Here is a 21,101-nt window from a genome sequence, read left to right on the forward strand (position 1 = left end):
GACTCACATATTTTAAAAGGATACATTTAACTATGGGCTCTCCCTGTAATATTCTACCTTCAATGTAGTGAAGTCTGAAATTCTGTATCTTAATTATATTTTCTGTATTCATACTATTTTGGAGACCACCAGGGGAAACTTCAAACTAAAAAATGCAGGAATAATAGTGTATTTTTTTTTATATGCTTGCCTCACATACCATATATCTAAGCACTAGAAAAGTATTAAAATATGTCTTTGGAAACCCTTGAAATTTACATACATACGGAAGAAAGGAATGTTGGAGAAAAAGATATAGCAAGTATGAAGACATTTAGCCACACACAGGTTTAGCTTGTATTTACCGGTTAAACTTTTCAAACCACTTCCAATCTGAAATGACCTCCCCCTGCTTCCTATCATGTTTTCGATGCTGCACAGCAAAGTCAACTTAGATATTAATTTTATAATTTTCTGGAAGTTCCTTGTTAACTCTTTTATTTCATTACTTCATCCCATTTTTTTCTTATGTTCTCTGACAATTAGGAGGTCCTGAGCACTGCTTAATGAGTGGCCATAATTTTGCTCAAGATAGTGTGATAAATTAATGCCAGCTCTTTGCTCTTTAGAAATGCTGTCACCTTACTCTTTTGCCTTGTGGGGCATCAACCCAGTGTTAATTTTTCTTAGTAATTTAATTTTTGGATTTTTTTTAATTTTTCATAAATATATGTTTATTTTCACTGGAAAGGCATGATATACAGAGAGAAGGAGATACAGAGAACGAACTTCCATCCCCTGATTCACTCCCCAGATGGCAGCAATGGCTGGAGCTGAGCTGATGCAAAGCCAATTCAAAGCCAGGAGCTTCTTACAGTCTCCCACGGGGGTGCAGGGTCCCAAGGCTTTGGACCATCCTCGACTGCTTTCCCAGGCCACAAGCAGCAAGTTCGATGTGAAATGGGACAACCAGGATATGAACTGGCACATATAAGGGATCCTGGCGCATATAAGGTGAGGACTTACTCACTAGGCTACCACACCAGGACCTATTTTAAAAAATTTTTTAATATATTTGATCCTGTCATTTTAGAAATGGGTTGTTCATTGATTTAATCTTCTGTTGTCATTTTACTGGAATGTTCTTCACATTTGTCTTAGGTTTTGTTGGGTGCTATCCTTCTCTGTCAAGAGTACATCTTGAAGTATCATTTGTAGGGCAGGTTTGGAAGAGGCAAATTCTTTTAGCTTTTCTTTACTGTGGAAGAATTTTATTTCATTTTCAAAAACAAAAGAAAGCTTTGCTGGATATGTTATCCTGGGCCAACAATTTTTCTTTTAGAAACTGGAATATGTCACTCCATTTTCTTCTTGGCTGTAGAGTTTCCTGTGAGAGATCTCCTGTGAGCTTAACTGGCATTCCTTTATATGTCAATTGATTTTTTTCACGTGTACATTTAAGGATCTTTTCCTTATGTTTGGTTGAAGAGAGCTTGATGATCATGTGTCTTGGTGAAGATCGCTTTTGATCATGCCTGTTGGGAGTTTGGTATCCTTCCTGGATGTTGTTTCCCAATTCTTTGTCTAGATTAGGGAAATTTTCCCTTATTATTTCATTAAATATATTTGTAAAACCAGTTTCTCTTTCTGCACCCTCTGGGACTCCCATACATACTCCCTAAATCAATGAACAACCCATTTCTAAAAATGACAGTACCAAATTACCACCCATACATATTAACCTTGAATGTAAATGGCTTAAGCTCAATCAAACGTCATAGATTAGTAGACTGGATTAAAAAACAAAGCACATCTATTTTTTTGTCTAGAAGAGACACACTTCACCAACCAAAATCAGTGGACACTATATTGCATGGGTTTTGATGTTTTTGTTTTGGTTAGTTGCATCTCTTCAAAGCAGTTTCTTCTGATTAAATTCTTCAATGACTCATAGATCATACAGTAGCATCATTTTCTGCAAGAAGGTTCTTGACTTTCTTTTTCATTTCTTCAGCAACACATTAGTTATTCAGTAGCATGTTATTTAACTTCTTGGTGATGTTAATTTCTTTTTTCTTCCTGTTGTTGATTTTGTTTCGTGGCTTTTCATTTAAGCGGATGTATAGTAGGTGTGTAATGGAGACTGTCATATCTAGTAACCTGTTATTTAACTTCATAGCATTGTAAATTTCTATTTTTCTTCCTATTGTTGATTTTGTATTGTGACTTTTCATTTGAGGGGATGCACAGTAACTGGGAAATGGAGACTAACATCCAGATGTGAGGATACAATGTAGTATGCATCTCTACTTCCAGACAAAGACGGACTTACAATGAAACTGTTTACTACCTTCTGACAATAGGATGCTGGACTGTCTGCCATTGTCCATGCCCACAATGATGGACCTATGACTGTATATGAAGAACTATACTTTAGTAATGATATAGGGGAACTAGGTGACGGGGGGAGATTGGGGAGGGGATAAGGGAAATGCCAGGAGCCTATGGAACTGTATCATAAAATGATGATAATAATAATAAATAAAGTCTTCACCTTAAAAAAAACAAAAAATTAATATATTTGAAAGGAAGTTAGAGAGAGAGCTAGAACAAAAGAACACTTCCCTCTGATAGCTCATTCCTCGAATGGCTGTAGCACCTATGGATTTGTCAAACTGAAGTCAGGAGCTGAGAGCTTCTTCTAGTTTTGCCACGTGGGTGCCAGTGCCCAGGCACATTAACAGGGTGCTGTATTAGAAGTGGATGGGATGCCAGCCCAGTATGTGGTGGTTTTATCCACTGTGCCATCACATTGGCCCTGACAATTTAACTTTTATTAACTGAGTAAATGCATTTGACTTGTCTTAGGTCCTGTTCTTTTACTGTTTGTATAAAAGTGAAATTCTCTCCTGAGAGTCATCGAAGACACAGACCAAAGCAGCGTCACCAGGAGCAGGCCACAGGCTTCTTCACTGTCTCCGGGCTTTTTCTTTCTTTCCCTTGCATAATCTCCTTTTCTGGTTTTAAATGAATATAGGGAGCACATATTATCATTCTCAGCATGCTGCAACAGGATTTCTTCTATCTGCCCCCTCTTGGGTACTCACTGGGAGTAGCTATACCTCCCAGAGAGTATGAATTACATCACTTTTTTTTTGTAACTGGCACCTGAGAGGTGCCAAACGTTTGTTTACTGACAATGTACAAAGCAAACGTCTCCATTTTCTCAGGCTCTCTCTTGACCTTAAGCAGCGGTTGAAACCAGAGAAGATGCAGGCTGCTTAGTGTCCAAATGCTTGCTTTCTCTTCCGTCTCCATCCCGTCCTCTACCTCTGCACCTACTTCCCTTTCTCTTCCTTTTTTTTTCTTTCTGAAACTACTTGCATTGAAGTATGTCAGTTCCTTACATATGTTCTAGCCTAAGATTAAGTGTCTGCTTTATCTAATTAAAGGGACATTTTGCCTTTTTTTCTCTGCTTTTTTTTTTTTTTTTTTTTTTTTTTTTGCAGGGAGAAGGTTGCATTGTGTTATCTTAGCCAGATGGCGCTGAGTGCAGAGGACAACATTTAATTTGTTTAGATTTCCTTCAGCTTCTTGTTTTCATGGGGGGGGGGGAGGAGTTCTTTGAATTCTTATTGGTAATATAAGTTCACAAAGAGAATGATTAGATCAAAATCTCAACTAAGACAAATCTGATTTCCAATAATAGAAATAATACTTAAAGAGATTTAACATATGCCTTTGGCCTTGAAAGCTGGGGAAATCATGTTTGAAAATCTGGGAGAAAATGTTGAGACCATCTCAGGGATATAAAATTCCTGCACCTAATAAAATGCACAACTTTCACGTCATCTCCAATCAGTTTCATGGGAAAGAAGAGGATGCGAAACTAGAGAATACAAAGCAAAGCTCATTTGATTATAGGTGGTAGCATGAATTTCTTTCAAATATTGCTAACTACACATAGGAACCTGTCACGTTTCTCTGACACCCTGATCTTACACTCCTGGTCTCCCCTGCAGATCAGCCCAGCATCAGTGAAGAACTCCCAGCCAAGCCAATGATTTCCCACCTCAGACACTCCAGCCAGTGGGGTTTCTGCATCTCTAAGAAGCACTGCTCTTGGCTGTGCTTAAGAAGTAGGACAGAGATGTGGGGAATTAATGCCCAAAGGAGCATTAAACAGGAAGCGACATGTACTAATAAATAACAAAACTCCACTTTTCCTGCCCATCGTGGGGAAAAGTCTGGCTGGAAGTCTCCTGTGCCACTCACTGAAGCTCAGTTTTGGCCTCCTCGCCCTTTTTCTTTGGCCTGACAATTCCTCCTGCACCTGGCAATGCACCTGAACACAGGCAGAAGTTACCTAGAAATTGATGTTCCCCAATTACATGTGTTACCAAGTGTTTTCTCCAAGTCCTCGTTTTACATTATCATAATTATAACAGCTTTCCATGTAAAAGCTGTGTCAGAGGACCAACAGTAAGTGTCAGATCAACTACCCATCTTGTTTTTTGCCATTTTGAAAATGTAAAATCATTTCAAAATTCTAAAAGAACATGAATTCGCACATCCTGTTCTCTAACTTCCATAAATAAGATAATTCACTATGTTTAATTTATGTATATCAATCCACTATTTTTTTAAATGTTCATTGAATTTACCCACACAAAGGTACATATATCATAAGTATACAGTTTTTTTTCCCAACTGAACACAATGATATAACCAGCATGCAGATAAAACAAATAGAACATTGTTAACATCCATAGTTTTCCCCTCCCCATCCTTCAACTCAAAGGCAAGTATCGTTCTAACTCACAAAAGTTTCTTCTTGGAACAGATAACACAGATCTTGTCATTTTACCCCAATAGCTATGCTGTTTTGTTTGCTATCACTGAGTATGATTTAAATACAAAACCAGTTCACATGCTGTGCACACCACCATGCATACCGTTTTCCTCACTTTACTGAGAATCACGCATTCCTCAGGCAGAAAGGAAGTAAAAATCCAAATTTAGTGAACTGAAGAAAGACACACAGAACGGGAATAAAAGGTGAACTTTCACCCTATTGGAATTTAGGGGAAAAGTAGAGTCCTGTGTTCAAGCATCATGACAATTGGTCTTTTGAAGTTTCTGAAAATTAGTACCCACTCTCTCTATGAATGGAATTATTGTAACGAAACCCCGCACTCCTCTTCATAATATTCCTACATCACCATTATAGCATGACATTCAAACTTTAACCCAGTTTGCAAGTAGTTGTTTTATGTGGACTTCAGTCATAACCAATGTTGAAAAGGTATGTTTTAGGGTTAGTAGAGACGTTTCAAAAGGATCATCTTCTTCATTTCTTTTTGCTGAGATAACTCTTTTAATTAAAATTCTAATTTTGAATGCATAAACTACACAAATTTTATTGGTGAAAAGTGGAATGTATGTCTGAAATACATTTCTGAAATATCTGAAAATGCCCCATGAAGTTCAATAATTTCATATGTATTAGATGCTTTTTTATTTAGTGAACAAATGACCTACGGATTCAAACTGTAGTCTCTTATTCAGTGTACTGCCATTTCTGCTAAAATGTAGCCCTCTTTCAATAATACACAAACAATGGGCTCACAGTGGATCTCATCAAGTCATTTCTTTACAATAAATGCCTGGTTTTAATATTCATTTTCTTACTGAATCTATAGATTTCCTGAAACAAAAGTAGGATACAGGAAATTATTAAAAGTATATCTGACTAATCATTATACTGCAAAATTTTAGATTTGTAATAAAATTCTCAAGTGTTTCCTCCTTTAATAGTATGGAACAACTACATATTCCCACTATTCAACTAATATCATGTTTAATTAATAAAATGATCAAGTAAACTCAATAAACTAGTTTTTACATCTTATTGAAAACTACTGTGAATCAAGTGAAATAACAGTTATAACTGCCATAATAATGTTTTTCCTTAAGTTTCAAACTACTTAGATGTTCTGTTCTCAGAAACAAGCCTTCCAGGACAGAAAACTGAAAATTACCTACTCTTTGTTATTCTATAAGTAGTACATACTTGTGATTTATTTCTATAACTTACTAAGCATTTCAGTTTATATAATTCTTTATGAAAATCATTTATTCAGTGATACCTATTCTCTCAGTATAAATCCATTCTTGAAGAAAAAATTGAAGAGCAAGAATAAAAAAAATGGTGAATGGGTAGTAATACAATAAAATTATCAAGCAATAATCATTTAGGTCTCATGTAATAATCCCAACCCAAGCACTTATATTGGTGAAAAATAAAACTATGTTTTCATTGTAGGCATGGCTTGTTTGAGCCAACATAGGGTGGACCTCTCTGTTTCTGGTAATAACAGTAGGCAATTTGGATCAGCATTTACACTGAAGAGTCATGAGGCTGAAACATGAATTTCCATGCCCTTGTGTATACTTAATTATACCTTCATTTGCACCTGGCTGTCCATACAACAGAGATAACACTGTAATAAACGATTGTTCAGCCAAGGTCTGAGAGAAGATGAAAGCTTGGCATGCCTAAGCCCATTATTTGTAGTCACCTTCCAGTATTAGCATATTGTTGATGAGGAGCTGAGTAATGGGAACACAAAGTAAAATTTCCAATAAATATAAGAACCTAACAGTATAAAAACGTATGATTCAGATCATGCCAAGAACACAGCCCGCTATATAACATACATGAGTTGAAACCAAAAATGACTCCCAAGTTAAAAAATAAGGATAAAACAGGAATAGATCGTTTTCATTGAGTCAGAAACACAGTTTTTAATTAACTTCAGAACTTACTGGATTAAGTTGACCCTAAATAGCTAATATTCAGGCTGTAATCAGGACACCTGTAAATCATTTCATAGAAAGGCCATATTGCCTTACAAAAAATACTGGTCACTCCATCCAAATATGTATAAACAACAAGGCACATTAATTGTTGTGGGCTACACTATGCTAACTTTCATCCCTCAACCATGTTTACCATCAGTGCTCTGGGATGTGACCATATTTAGAGATTGGATCTGCAAATGGTAACTGATAAAAAGTAGATTGTGGGGTGGGCTCTAATCCAATGTTACTCATTTGTGTGTAACAATATCAGATTGGAACACAGATTCACAGAGGAAAAAACATGAAAACACCAGAGGAAGACGGCTAAGTTTAAGCCAGAATTGTAGGAATGTAACTGTATGTTATTTAGAGTACCCATCGGCGGAGCTTTGTTATCGCAGACATAACACACTAACTTAATAATCAAAGTATAAGGAAACACAAACTAGAAAAGGGCCAATGGCATAGCACAGTGGTTTAAGCCACCACTGGGAAAATGGGAGTCCCATACTGGAGTGCCAACTACTCCATTAGTTCTATCCAGCTCTCCACCGATACATTGTGGAATTCAGCCCAAATACTTGGTACCTACCATCAATTTAGGAGAACAGAATGGAATTCTTGGCTTCTTGCTTTGGCCTGGCTCAACCCTGGCTGTTGGGCCACTTGGGGAGTAAACCAATAAAGAAAATCTAACTCTTTCTCTTGCTTTCTCTCACTCACTCACTCAGATGAATGTTTGAAAGTATATATAAACTAGAAATATCTTTTGCGAATCTAAACTATTGATATCAGTGGTGGGCTTAAAAATAAAACCAATTACTAATATATGTACAGGTAATAAAAAATGCAACTAACACAGTAACTGTTGCAAGCATACCAGATGAAAACTATAGCTAAAAAATTCACAAACTGAAATCAAATTTTCAAAGATAAGTTCAGTAACAAATCTAATACAGATGAAGAGAGAATAAAGAACTGGATAAAAGATCCAAGGAAAATTTACCTCATAAAGTATTTAAATTCAAAAGAATAGGATATAGAAAACAGAATATAAGAGACAACTGATTGTTCCCAAAATGGACTGTGTACACCTTACAGGATTTGAAAGAGTAGAAGAGAAATGCTGAACCTTTAAAAAATAGGAACTAAGAACATTTTAAAGCTGATGATGATAGAAGACCTCCAGTTAAGAAGGATGTGAAGGATAATACCTATGCTAAGGATAAATGCATTACTAAAAAAAAAAAAACCAGAAAAACAAAGAAATAACAGATGCATTCAGAGGGAAAAAGTTAAGTCACAATGCAATGAAGAAGGTTCCTCATCAGAAATGCAAAGTGAAACCAAATGACAACAACAAAAACCTTCAAAGTATTAAAAGTTATAAGTTTTATCCTACCCATTCATAACAGTCTTCAAAAGTGAAATGAGTAGCCTTCACCAACAGGAAAAGATGCTGGTTGACTCTTATTCCACATTACAACAACAACAAAAAGGCAAAATAGAACGGCACCAATACTACTTCTCAATCTCATTTATTGAAAAAGCAGAAATTGAAGAATCTTTTTTAAAAATTATGTTAGCAACTCTTTGAGAGCAGGTACTGTAGTATAGTACAAAGCATCTCAGAAACCATGGAGGGAAATTAGGAAACTTGGAAAAAACCATATACATAGTTTCCCTTTAACACTGAAATCTTTTTGCAAATGCCTCAAAATATACGAGAACTACTTAAAAAATGTAATGAGATATATACAAAAACGCATTCAACCACCTCAGCTTTATGCTTGCAGCGGAAAACTGGACAAGGGGAAACCCTAAGACGGACTATGTCAATCAGTGGACTCTGCACCAGCCTCATCATACCTGGACTGTTGCTGATGATATGTTGGAGCTTCTAATTGATCGAGGTGACGCTCTGCTGGCTCTGCCTACAAACCTGAGAGGGCCTCCCTAAGAGGCCGTTGAACTTGAACTGGACAAGTGGGATGCTGGACTCTGTATGGTGTAAACTTTTAATTAGGGAATCTCAACGGAACTTGAGCTGTGGTTATGCATCAAGGTGAAGGAATTCATGATGGGGGAAGGGTTTGGGGTGAAGGGGGGGGAATCCCAGTCATGTAATGCAATGTAATTAATGAATAAATGAATATTAAAGAAAAAAAAAACGCATTGGTAGGGATATTTATAACTAATTAGAATAAAACCCCCAAACAATGAAGTAGGATCAATATTTAGCTATGGAAATTTCTAAATTGTTCCAAAGGTAAAACCTAGTCTCTTCCTGGTGCCTGTAGTCAAATTTGAATAGAAAGAACAAAAATGAGGGAAAAATCATTAAACAACAACCCCAAACTGCTGATTTATGATTTGAGAAGTATTCAGCTCACCTACATAAGAAATATCCTAAAGTTAAATAAACTCACTACCAAAAAAGTATGCCTTACTGAGAACTTGGAGGATATAGCATCAGAATCCTGCCCTGGAGCCTCCAAAAGATAAAGATCTTAGGATCTAGTCACACACACACACACACACACACACACACACACTTAATTTAAAAATTCCTTTGTGACTCACCTTTTCTTGCATCAAAATACATTCCCACTCCTAATTCCAATAGTGAACGGTCTATGGTTACTGGTAATGCTTTGTTTGTCATTGGGGTGTTGGTTATGCTAGTGACCAAATGACAATGAATTCATTGACCTGCACCTGTGAGTGCATTTCTTCATATGTATAATGTATTTTAACAAATTTTCTCTTAAAAGTTCAGAATGGTTAAAACAAAATTGCACATGTCAAGGCATGTGACAGACCATATTAAAACAATGAGGGATGGATTATCACTGATCATCTCAATAGACATAGATAAGGTATCTAAAAAACTTCCATGCTGTTTCACTTACAAGGTCTAACATGCAGTGAGAAACCCAGAAGTAACAAACCCAAAAGTAAAAAACAAACAAACAAAAAACTATCTTCTGTGGAAAATACCTAAATATTTCAAGCAAAAAAAAAAACCTGTTTTACAACTAATAATGGATGCATTAAAACTGAAGCAGCACACACAATCAACATACAGGACACCAATTGTTTCTGTTCATTAATAATGAATATTTTTAAAGAAAACAATGCTATTTATAACATTTATTCTTACAAAAGAATAAACTACTAAAGAATGAACTTTACCTGGAAGATGAAAGACTTACAAATGCACAATTAAAAACTGTTAAAGAAAGAAGTTAAAGAAGGCACCAATACATGCAAACTTTTCGTACGGTTATGGATTATGACTGCAACTACCTGCTCATGCAGCCTCTGTGAGGTCACAGTGATGACACAGGTATCTGGATCCCTGCCACAATACTAGAAACCTCAGTCAGTTTCCCAGCTCAGGATTTCAGCCAAAGTTCATCCCTGACTGGTTGGTCGAGACACTTTACCCACTCCTGCTCTCCCTCACTCCATACCTCTTGCTCACTTTCTCTAACAAACACACATTTTGTTAAGAGAGACATTGCATATGGCACCAGCATCCTGCATGAACTCTGGTTCATGTCCTGGCTGCTCCCATTTTAATCCAGCTTTCTGTTACTGTGTTTGGAAAAGCAGCAAAAAATGGTCCAAGTTCTTGTGCCCCTGCGTTTACATGGGAGACCCATAAACAAAGCTCCTGGCTCCAGCCTGGCCTACCCCCAGCCACTGTGGCCACTGGGGAGTAAAGCACCAATGGAAAACTCTCTCTTTTACTCTTTCAAAACACTAAATCTCTTAAAAAAGAAAAAACAGCCCTCATATGTTTGCACAAAACAAGTTCCTGGAGTAATCCCCCAAAAGCTCAAGCAATAAAAGCAAAGCTGGGACCATATTTTCTGATTTCCAAGCAGATCATATTTCATTAGTCAAGCCAACAGAGTACTGGCAAAAAGACATACAGACCAAGAGAACAGAAAAGAACATGGGAGTAAACTTGTAGGGCAGGCATGATGGCCCAGTGGGCTAATCCTCAGCCAGTTCATGCCCCAGATGCTCCACCACCCCACCACCTCATCCGGCTCTCTACCTCTGGCCTGGGAAAGCAGAGGAAGCTGACTGAAGTTCTTGGACCCTTCACCTATGTGGGGACCCAGAAGCACCTGGTGGTTCCTGGCTTTGGATCGGCTCAGTTCCAGCCACTGTGGCCACTTGAGGGTTGAACCATTGGATGAAAGATCTTTCTCTTCATCTCTCCTTTTTTCTATAAAATCTGCTTTTTGAATAAAAATAGATAAGTCTTTGAAAAATTAATAAGCTTGTACAAGTATTTGATGAGGGTAACCACAATTGTACAAGGACAGAAGAAAGGCTTTTCAAGAAACTGTGCTGGGGCCAATTCAGTGGCATAGTAAGTTAAGCCTCTGGCTGTGGTGTCAGCATCCTATATGAGTGCTGGTTTGAGTCCCAGCTAATCACTTTTCTAATGCAGCTCCCTGCTAGTATAACTGGAAAAGAAATGAAAGACTGTAGATCCTTGGGCCCTTGTACTCATTTAGGAAACTAGAGGAAACTCTGGTCTCCTGGGCATTTGTGGAGTTGAAGCAGCAGATGGAAGCTCTCTATCATTCCTTCTCTTTTTGTAAATCTACCTTTCAAATAAAAATAAATAAACTGGGCCTTGTACAGTAGCCTAATGACTAAAAGTCCTCATTTTACATGAACTGGGATCCCATGTGGGTGCCAGTTTGTGTCGCAGCTGCTCCACTTCCCATCCAGCTCCCTGCTTGTGGCCTGGGAAAAGCAGTGGAGGATGGTCCAACCCTGCATGGGAGACAGGGAGGAGGCTGCTGGCTTCTGATGGGCTCAGCTCCAGCCACTGAGGCCACTTGGGGAGTGAAGCAGCAGATCAAGGATCTTTCTCACTGCCTCTCCTTCTCTCTGTGTATATGCCTTTCCAATTAAAATGATAAAATAAGGTGCCTGATAGATGGCTTTAAATTAATTAATAATTTACAAAACTGTATTAAGGCTGGGTATCTGGCACTGTGGTTACAATGACACTTTGGATGCTCCATCCATAGATAAGTGCCTGGATTTTTTTTGTCCTATTTTTGATTCCAGCTTCCTGCAGTGTAACCCCTGGAAGGCAACAGGGTTCAAGACTCGGGTGCTTGCCACTCGCATGGCAGACCTGGATGGAGTTCCAGCTCCTGACTTCAGGCTGGCCACCCACAAATATTGTAGAGATTTGGAAGTTAACATACAGGTTAAAATTCTCTCCTCCCCCCCACTCCGTATTTTCAAAATGCAAACATAAGTGTAAACTTTTTTTAAGGTAATCGATTTTAAGAAAACTGGATATAAATATGCCAAGGAGGTCAACTGAACTTTATATTCTTCATAGTAATCAATTCAAGAGAGATGGAATATTTAAATGTGATACCTGGAATGTGAATATTCCTAAAAGAAGACAGAGCAGGAAAACTTTACGCAAATGATATTGGTAACTACTTTTTGGATATGTCATGAAAAGCATATAAAACAAATGCAAAAATGCATGCACACACACACACACAAACACACACACTTCAACAAACTAAATAGCCAAGGAAGGGCAACCAAGGGAACAGGAAGAAATATTTGCAAGCCACAGGTTCAAAATAATAATCTCTAAAACATGTAAAAAACTCCAACAACTCAATAGCAAAGATAAAAATTAACTCAATTAGAAATGAGCAAAAGCATTAAACGTATTTCTCCAAGTTTGACTGCTAAGTAGCAACAAGTATATTGAAATATTCTTAATATCATTAATTATGAGGGGAATTAGGACTAAGAGAAATGTTGCAAGACTGACAAGTGATTGAAACCCTTATACACTGTTGGCACAAGCATCAAATATTCTATCACCTATGGAAAGAATATTATGGCTTCACATATAATAAAAGTAGAACTCCCATTCAATCCAGCAATTCCACTTGTGCATATTTATCAAAGGAATTAAAGTCAGGATGGTGAAGATATGCTTGCATTCTGTGTTCATTAGAGTATTATTCAGAATAGCCCAAGGCAGAAACCATCTGAATATCCACTGATGGATGAGTGGATAAAGAAAATGTGATATGTATATTCAATGGAACATTAATCAAATAAGGAAATCCTTTCAAGTGTGACAACATGGATAAAACCTGCAGGATATTGTGTTAACTAAAATAAGTCAGTTACAAAAGGACAGATATGCATGCTTTCACTTACGTAAAGCGTCTAAAATTGTCAAAGTCATTGAGACAGATAATACAAGTGTGTTGCCAGGGGCTGGCAGCAGTAGAAATGAGGAAACGCTCTTTAGCAGATACAAAATTCCAGTTATACAAAATAATAAGTTCAAGAGATATTTTGTAGAACTTTGTGCTTATAAGTTAATATACTGTACTCAAAAAAATTGTTCAGAGTCGATGTCATATATATTCTTATCAGAACAAAAAGTTAATTAAAGCACAGTGAGTATTGGTGATTCACGTTTAGTTTCCTGGGCCTTGGTTTGTCCATTTTCATTCCAGCCTGCGCTGACTGATGTCAAGAATGGACTCATAAGTTGTTACTGATTCCCCTTGATATTTTATATCCTGATTTTTTTAAAAAAGGTCTGATTTCTTCGTGAAAGTCAGACTAGTAGGGAAAGGGGGAGAAGGAGACACAGATCCTGAGAGTGCAGCTGCTTTGCAATGGGCAGGGCCCACACAGGCCAAAAGTGGGAGAGCCACCTGGGCCAGCACAGGCCAAAGGAGGGAGAGCCAGAAGCTTCATCTGAGTCTTGATTGTGGTCGTCAGGGGTCCAAACTCTAACCACCTCATGTCGTTTTTTCCCAGGCCACAAGCATGGAGCGGAATAAACATTGGAGCCACTTTGAGAAGCTTTGTAGTTTTCCTTTTCTCTTTATTTTCTAAATGCAATGACTTTATATTAAAACTAGCAAAATTACAAAGGATACTGAAATGAAAGAAAAAAGAAATATAAAACTGCTACCTGCAAAACCTGGTAACTTTCATGTAAAAGAAATAGTTCACAAGACCAGCAAAGAACCAAAAAGAATCACTCTCAGATCTTGAAACATAGAGAGCTTGCTCACGTTCATTCTGAAACTTGTAGAACAGCTGTTCCATTTTAGATCCTGTTCTTTCATGTTCCACCATTAGTTGGGAAGAGATTATCTCCTAAATGCCACTGATTTAAAGATGGAGAGGAATTTGTCCCAGATACGATACCCCCCAGTGAATTACTTAATCATACTTGATTTGGATTTAAGAGAGCTACTGGGCTAACAGATTTGAGATTTTTACTTTGATTTGATACTTTAATGAGATGAAACTCTGATGGCCTTGGGATGTGGTGAATGTAGGTTGTACCTGGGAAAGCTCTGATTTTCATAGGCCCTGAGCGTACACTTTGTCACAAAATTTCCCACAGAAGCATTCCTACTGTTCTCTAGAAACTTGTGATTCGATTTCATGGAAACAGTGATAAGAGAGTTATAGATGTAATTAAGATGCAATTTAGGGATCATTCTGTACTATGGGAGCAGACCCATCTAACCACATAAACCTTTGAAATCAGATCCATTTAGTGAGTTGGTGGCAGAATGGCAAAGCCCAGCATGATACTGTAGAGACTTATAAATGTGAGAGATCCTACTCTGTTGTTGGAAGAAACCACATGCAAAGTCTGAGATCAGGTGGGAACAACAGAAAAATATAAGGCTCTGACTGCCAAGGAAATTGGAACATCATTGTCAACTACTTCAAGCAACTGAGTGAGGTGAACAAATTGTAAGAATTTGAAAATGAATGCATCCCCAGGGATTTCAGAAGAGTATGACCCTGCCGACATTTTCTGTCAGCTTCATGAAACTAAAAACAGAGAAACCAGCTGTCTATATTGTATCTGGGCTTCTGAACACAATGATCAGACAGTAAAATAAGATACTAAGTACATAGGAGAGAAGTATAAATTAATTAGATGAAGAAAACACTGAAGAATGTTATATCAGCAAAGTTCTTTCCTCCCTCCCTTCCTGTTACCTTTCCTCCCTTCCCGCTATCTACTCTCCCTTCCCTTCTTCTTCCCTTCTTCCCTTCCCTTCCCTTCCCTTCCCTTCCCTTCCCTTCCCTTCCCTTCCCTTCCCTTCCCTTCCCTTCCCTTCCATCTTTTCTATTAGGGCACACATCCAGCTGAGAGCAAGCGAGCTGTCACCTGTGTCCCAAGCTGCAGTGAGCTGGGTACCTAGGGCTTGAGCCATGGTGTGTGGTGGGCCATGGGGACTTACTGAGTTGTTTCTGGGACAGGGCCTGAGCCAAAGTGTTGCAACCTGTGTTCCTCCATGATCTGGTGACAGGTGACATGAGCTTTTCAGAAACCCCTCCCCTCAGCAGAATTGCACTTATTCCCACTGATTGTTCATGGAATTGGCAAGTTGTCCATGCATTCATGTCATGTTGACACCAAATGCCTCAGGATATACCATCTCAAGGATCCTGACCTTATACCACTCCTTGTCAGACTTGTGGTCACAGGAGAGGAACATAGCCAGATGCAAAGAAAAGGTAAGTCGGCCTGCTCCAGTGACCCAATAAAAGACTTCAAATACTTCTTCAAAATGAAAAACAGTAAGTATAGCATTTTGCTCTCACCATATCAAGGCTGCTACACTTTAAGACATACATGTTTTAACTGCTTCTTCTCTTGATGCTCCCTGCAAGCTGCTATTGGCAAGAGAAATCTCTAGTGAGTTTTTCTAATGTATTGTTAGAAGATGTTGGTATGTCACATAAAGCTCACTTGAAGAAAAAAAAAACTGACTATGTTTTAGTTGGTTGGCCTTCACATCTCTAGGCACTCTATCTAAAGTAATCATGGACAACTGATGGGTCTTAGGACACATACATTTAGAAAAAGGAGAAATCTATGCACTGATAGATGGAATCTATTACCTTTACTCTAGTATGCTTCCCCAAAGGTAGATTACAAGTCTTTATGCTGTGGCTAGATGGTTTCACAATCTGTGTGGAACCCATCTATGCCATCCAGCAATATATCATATTTGGGAAATAAGTCCTTTCTTAATTAGCACTCCACTTGCACTCTGTTCCTTTCCAAATCCACTCATATTGACTGACAAACTCATCTTTTTCAGAATCCAGTCACTTCCCAGAGTAATGTGGATCATGTGGAGGACACCAATGGTACTGATTAAGAATTCTCCCACTTGTGAGATGGACCCATTAGATAAGAAAGGGAGATATTTCCAATCCCAGAATATGCAATTTTACATCCCTGATCAGCAGGAAGTAATTACAGAAGATAGGATGAATATGAATCTGTCAACAAGCCCAAAGATTAAGGGTCAGCAATCTCAGAGTGGGGAATGAAATGGGATAGGTAGGTAGCTATCTTAGGGTCAGGAGTTGGAATCCCCACCTCTCTCTTTCTAATCCTATGTGTCCACCTGTCAATCAAATGACCCTATCCCCAGGATGTACTTCCTCACACCTGGACCTGTGGATTTTAGGCAACCACTTCCCTGTCCAGCCTCATAAGGAATCTGGCAAGGGAGGGTGCTCTCTCTCTCTTCCCATGAACACAGAATGGAAGGTTTTTACTAATTGGAATCAACTACTAACCCAACATCCTACAGCAATCAGCTATAATAAACTTGTAATGGCTCCCTGCTCAAGTCTAGGAAAGGCAGCAGAGGATAGCCCAATTGCATGGACCCTGCCACCTCTGTGAAGGACCTGGATGGGGCTTGTGGCCCCCGATTTCCTCCTGGTCCAGCCCTGAATGCTGCACCCATCTGTGGCATGAACCAGCAGATGAGAGATCTTTCTCTGTCCCTTTTTCTGTAATTCTAACTTCTCAAATAAATAAGTAAGCCTATATATGTGTTTGTATTTAAAATTATTTTGCTATCTAGAAATAATAAAATAATACATATAAATTTTGTAATATAAAATTCACCAAATTGGCATATAGGTTATTGGAGTTCCCAAAAGAGAAAAGTAACAAGATGGGGAGAAAATGCATTAAAAAGCACAAAGATTTTTCAAATAAAATGAATGCTATCAATTTTAAATGTCTCAGGGAATCCCCAATAGCATAAAAATTAAATAAAACAAAGCAACACCTAGTCTTGTTAAAACCAAATGTCAAAACAAATATTGCTAAAAGCAAAAGCAGGATGAGCTCATTACTTTCCAGAAAACAATGATCAGAGTATCTGCTGATTGCTCAGGAGAAACAACTGAACACCCTTCACCACAATGTATCATTTCTCCTAAGATCAGAAATAAGAGACAACCTAATTTTTAGTCAATGCTATATTGAAAATTCTGGCCAAGAGCTAAGAATGAAAAGGCTAATTTTGTGGTGTAGTAGGTTAAGCCACGGTTTGCAATACCAGCATCTAGTATCAGAGGGTCAACTAGATTCAAGCCACTCTGATTCCAATTTAGATCTACGGAACAGCTACACTGCCAGGGCCCATGCCACTCACTTGGGAGACCCAGAGGGAGTTCCCAAATCATGACCTTGACCTAGTCCAACTCTAGCTTTTTACAGCTGTTTGGAGAATAAACTTACAGACAGAAGATCTCCTGCATTTTGTGTCTTCTCCTCTATCCCTCAGTCTTTCAGATGGGTCTTTTTCAAAATGCATATAAAACAATGATAATATATAAAGATATACTATATACTGTGCACAATGTATATATTTTATAATATATATAAAGACATACAATACCAGGTTCTAGTAAAGATGTCAAACAAAAACTCTTACATGTTGTGGACAGTGATGGAATGTGATATTGCTACTGTGAAAAACACTTTTGATCCCTCTGAAAAAGCTGAACATCAAAGCGGACATCAGGTATTTGTGGAAGCCGTGGTTTAGCTTGGGACTCCATCTCACACTGGTGTGCCTATTTCAAGTGCTGGCTACTCCACGTCAGATCAAGCTTCCAGCAAGTACACATCCTGCAAAGATGTTTTACAAACCCCATGTAGAGGACCAAACTTGAATCCCACTTTCCAGGCGTTTTCTCTACTTAAGTTTATTCAAATAAACATAAGTAATGGATTTTTTTAAATTATAGGATTAATTTAAAAAATTATAGGTTTTAATCATCACATTTTGAAGTATCTATTTGAAAGCCTTTGCACGTGAGAATCCTGCCTGCAAATATTTGTAGCAGCAATATTCATATTTACAACTGTTCATAATCACCTAGAAACCAAGATGTCTATCAATATGCTAATTGATAAACAAGACAAAATACATTAAAATAATGTATTATTATTTAGCAATACAAGTAAATAGATGTGAAGTCACACAAGAACATGAATGAATATTTAATGCATATTGTAGAGCCTGAAGACTATAAAATATACTATTATAGGGCTCGGTGTGATGCCTAGTGACTAAATCCTCACCTTATATGTGCCAGGAACACATTTGGGTGTCTTTTTCTGTCTGGGTTGATCAACCTCCCATACAGCTCCTTACCTGAAACATGGGAAAAGTAGTAGAGGATGGCCCAAAGCCTTGGGAACCTGCACCCATGTGGGACACCTGGAAGAGGCTCCTGGCTCCTGGCTTCAGATCAGCTCAGCTCACATCCACTTGAAGAGTGAGCCAGTGGAAGGAAGGATTATATATTATAATCATATGATATTTCATAAAACATAAAACTACAGAGATAGTGAAAAAAATCAATGATTGCCAGGGGAAAGAAGATTAGAAGATTCAATAGATGAAGTACAGGTAGATTCATAACATAGTGAAAATATTCCATTGGCTATTGTAATCATGATTATATGACATCATACATTACCCCAAACTCACAGCCTGTAGAACTAAGGACTGAACTTTGTTGTGCGCAAAAAAAAATAATAGGAGATAAAATACATATAGATAATATACAAATTATGATAAGAGATATTTAGTTTTATGAAAGTGTAACACAAACACACTGAAGGAGATGGGGTGATGGTTACTGGCCTTAGTAAATTTAAAAATAAATGAAGTGTATCACACTGGAAATATAGAAATTGGGTGTAATCACTGTTCTCTACTTGATAACATGTCCAGAAGGACACAGGTTAGCCATGATGAGTAAACTATTAAATAAATAGGTGGGAAATGATGGAAACTGAGTGTTGGCATAGGATTTAATAGTAAACAACAGGCAGAAGGACTCATGTAATGGTTAAGAGTTGGGTGGTTGCATACAGGGAGATAAGTACATATATAACATGCTTTAGTATGTACACAGGTACTTCCTAACACTGCCAGGGAATGGGAGCTTCGAGAACCACAACTGTAGACATAAGAACACCAAATACCCAGATTTTAATTTTGAAAATTATTTTCCATATGAAAAATGTAAATCTTACAGAAATAGTTTATTCTAGCTCTGGACAAGAAATACCCAAGATGGTCAGCAGTGTCTTGTTTCAACAAAGTAAGGCAGGGCTAAAAGAAAACCACTGCAATAACATACATTGATAGGGGTATATCAAAGGGACAGAGACGCTTTCCTAGTGGGTATGAATTAATAGTACGGCATACAAGTATCATTTGAATTTTCAAGATATCTGATGATGCTGAGCATGTTTTCATGTGCTTTTTGGCTGGTTATATATTTCTTTGGAGAAATTTCTGTTCAGATACTTAGCCCTCTTAGTACTGGGTAGTCATTTAAAAAAATGATGGTTAATGATGTAAATGATGTTTAAATTCCATATACTAAATATATATTTGTGTATTATTTGCAAATATTTCCTCTCATTTGATTGATTGTCTCATTACTTTCTTGGTAATACCCTGTATTATACAAATATTTACTGTATTTATTCTTATTTAATCTATATATGAAATTACATATATATTTGGTTTCCCAGAACAATATAAATTTCAGGAGTAAGTCTAGGCTTCCACAAAGTCTAATTTCCCCCTGGAGATTTATCATCCAGGGATTGGATTAGAACTTGTTAGATGGGACTCGTGTGAAGAGGTATTTGTTATATCCCTGCCTGGATAAACATTGTGACGATATTTTTGCTCTTTTTGAATGCCTTCCTAAGTGCATACACTACAGAGGCCAACACTGTGGGACTGCAGGTTGAAATGTTGCTTGTGACACCAGCATCCTCTATCAGAATGCTGGGTGTGGTACTGGTTTCTTTACTTGGGATCCAACTTCCTGCTAATCAGCTGGAAAAGCAGTGAGCAGCGGACCAATTGTGTGGGCCTCTGTCAGCCATGTGTGAGTGAGGGTAGGTTCCTGGATACTGGCTTCTGCCCAGTCTAATCCTTGTTGCTACAGCCATCTGGGGCGTGAGACTGTCCATGAAATACGTTTCTCTCTCCTTCTGCTTTACTCTCTCTCCCCTTCCCTCTGCCTCTTCTTTCCTCCCTCTCTCCTGCCCTCCTACTTCCTCTTTCATTCTCTCACTGTCTGCCCCTGACCCTTCCAATTCTCACTCTTTCACTATCTCCCCTTATCTGTGTGTCTTTTGGCCTTTCAAACAACTGAAAAAAGAAATAAATTTTACTTTAAGAAAAGGCATGTGCTGTAAAGGAAGCCGAAAACAAGACAGGCAAATAACTGTGGAAACCAACAGCCTCCTTTTCAGCCTTCTTCCTTCTGCAGGCACTTGTTTAGTCATGAATGCAGATTTCATGGCAGGAGATACAGGTTTCCACCATGTGGACTTTCTCTTACCAAGGTTGGCATGGATGAGTGTCACTGATTGGTACTTAATCTGCTGGTAAAATAGGACAACACTGAATTCCATATCTATCTGGCTCATTTTTTTTTGTTTTGCAAGTGGACCATGCATACCAATCGGATTGATACTACTAGACATTCTAGCAGTAAAGTGTTAAAAATTTAACATTGCTGCAAAACATACTTTCTGAATACAGATTTTCCTTCAGTAACTCCGATGCTATATGGTCGGTGTTCATGGAACAATTTAAACTCTGTCATGAGATGTTGCACAAGGAACTAATTTTTCAGTATGAGCTCTGGCAATCTTACAGAGTTAATTGGTTTTATTTTGCACTCTCTTATCCAGAAGCATTTGTGCTTATACTAGCACAGACAGCATTACTGAGTAGTCACTTATGGTGATTGTTGTGAGGAACTATTTTGAAATACGCGCTGTCATAGTATATACAGTACATTGAGTTACAGTCATGACATGGCTTAGCCAGAAA

The sequence above is a fragment of the Ochotona princeps genome, chromosome 6 (genome assembly GCF_030435755.1).
Source record: "Ochotona princeps isolate mOchPri1 chromosome 6, mOchPri1.hap1, whole genome shotgun sequence".
In the NCBI taxonomy this organism is placed as follows: domain Eukaryota; kingdom Metazoa; phylum Chordata; class Mammalia; order Lagomorpha; family Ochotonidae; genus Ochotona; species Ochotona princeps.